We start from the raw sequence: 2,075 nt of genomic DNA, 5'->3' as shown, positions 1-2,075 counted from the left end.
TGTGGAGTTTCTAGTTGTGGAGTTTCAAGTTGTGGAGTTTCTAGTTATTGAGTTTCTAGTTTGAAGTCTCTAGTTGCAGTCTCTAGTTGTGGAGTCTCTAGTTTAGGAGTTTCTGGTTGTAGAGTTTTTAGTTGTGGAGTGTCTGGTTGTGGAGTTTCCAGTTGTGGAGTTTGCAGTTGTGGAGTTTCGAGTTGTGGAGTTTTGAGTTCTGGAGTTTCTAGTTGTGGAGTTTCTAGTTGCGGAATCTCTAGCTGTGGATTTTCTAGTTGCGGAACTTAAGGTTGTGAGGTTTCAAGTTGTGGAGTTTCTAGTTGTGGAGTTTCTAGTTGTGGAGTTTCTAGTTGTGGAGTCTCTAGTTGTGGAGTTTCTAGCTGCGGAGTTTCTAATTGTGGAGTTTCTGTTTGTGGAGTTTCTAGCTGCAGAGTTTCTAGTTGCAGAGTCTCTGGCTGTGGAGTTTCTAGTTGCGGAGTCTCTAGTTGTAGAGTTTCTAGTTGTGGAGTTTCTAGTTGTGGAGTTTTTAGTTGTGGGGTTTTTAGTTGTGAAGTTTCTATATATGGATTTTTTTTCCAGTTGCCGAGTCTCTATTTGTGGAGTTTGTTGTTGTGGAGTTTCTAGTTGTGGAGTTTTTTGTTGTGGAGTCTCTAGTTGCGAAGTTTCTTTTTGTGGAGTTTCTAGTTGTGGAGTTTCTAGTTGTAGAGTTTCTGGTTGTGGAGTTTCTAGTTGTGGAGTTTCAAGTTGTGGAGTTTCTAGTTGTGGAGTTTCTAGTTGCGGAGCTTCTAGTTGTGGAGATTCAAGTTGTGGAGTTTCAAGTTGCGGAGTCTCAAGCTGTGCAGTTTCTAGTTGTTGAGTTTTTAGTTGTGGAGTTTTTAGTTGTTGAGTTTCTAGTTTGAAGTCTCTACTTGTAAATTCTCTAGTTGTGGAGTCTCAAGTTTAGGAGTTTCTAGTTGAAGAGTTTTTAGTTGTGGAGTGTCTAGTTGTGGAGTTTCCAGTTGTGAAGTTTCGAGTTTTGGAGTTTCTAGTTGTGGAGTCTCTAGTTGTGTAGTTTCTAGCTGCGGAGTTTCTAGTTGCGGAGTTTTCATTTGTTGAGTTTCTAGTTGTGGAGTCTCAAGTTGTGGAGTTTAAAGTTGTGGAGTTTCAAGTTGTGGAGTTTCAAGTTGTGGAGTCTCTAGTTGTAGAGTTACTAGTTGCGGAGTATCTAGTTGTGGAGTTTCCAGTTGTGGAGTTTCTTGTTGTGGAGTTGCGGAGTCTCTGGTTGTGGAGTTTCTAGTTGTTGAGTTTCGAGTTGTGGAGTCTCTAGTTGTGGAGTTTCTATTTGTGGAGTTTCCAGTTGTGGAGTATCTAGTTGTGGAGTTTACAGTTGTGAAGTATCTAGTTGTGGAGTTTCCAGTTGTGGAGTATCTAGTTGTGGAGTTTTAAGTTGTGGAGTTTCTAGTAGCGGAGTTTCTAGTTGCGGAGCATTTAATAGCGGAGTTTCTACTTGCGAAGTTTCAAGTTGCGGAGTCTCAAGTTGTGGAGCTTCCAGTTGTGGAGTTTTTAGTTGTGGAGTTTCTAGTTGTTGAGTTTCTAGTTGTGGAGTTTCTAGATATAGAATTTCTAGTTGCCGAGTCCCTATTTGTGGAATTTCTAGTTGCGGAGTTTCTAGTTGTGGAGTTTTAAGTTGTGGAGTTTCAAGTTGCGGAGTATCAAGCTGTGCAGTTTCTAGTTGTTGAGTTTTTAGTTGTGGAGTTTTTAGTTGTTGAGTTTCTAGTTTGAAGTCTCTACTTGTAGATTCTCTAGTTGTGGAGTCTCAAGTTTAGGAGTTTCTAGTTGAAGAGTTTTCATTTGTTGAGTTTCTAGTTGTGGAGTCTCAAGTTGTGGAGTTTCAAGTTGTGGAGTTTCAAGTTGTGGAGTCTCTAGTTGTAGAGTTACTAGTTGCGGAGTATCTAGTTGTGGAGTTTCCAGTTGTGGAGTTTCTTGTTGTGGAGTTGCGGAGTCTCTGGTTGTGGAGTTTCTAGTTGTTGAGTTTCGAGTTGTGGAGTCTCTAGTTGTGGAGTTTCTAGTTGTGGAGTTTCCAGTTGTGGAGTATCTAGTTTTGG

Source organism: Rhipicephalus microplus, unplaced genomic scaffold, assembly GCF_043290135.1.
Source record: "Rhipicephalus microplus isolate Deutch F79 unplaced genomic scaffold, USDA_Rmic scaffold_53, whole genome shotgun sequence".
Taxonomy (NCBI): domain Eukaryota; kingdom Metazoa; phylum Arthropoda; class Arachnida; order Ixodida; family Ixodidae; genus Rhipicephalus; species Rhipicephalus microplus.
The sequence above is the reverse complement of the archived record's forward strand: the minus strand, read 5'-3'. Positions refer to the sequence as shown.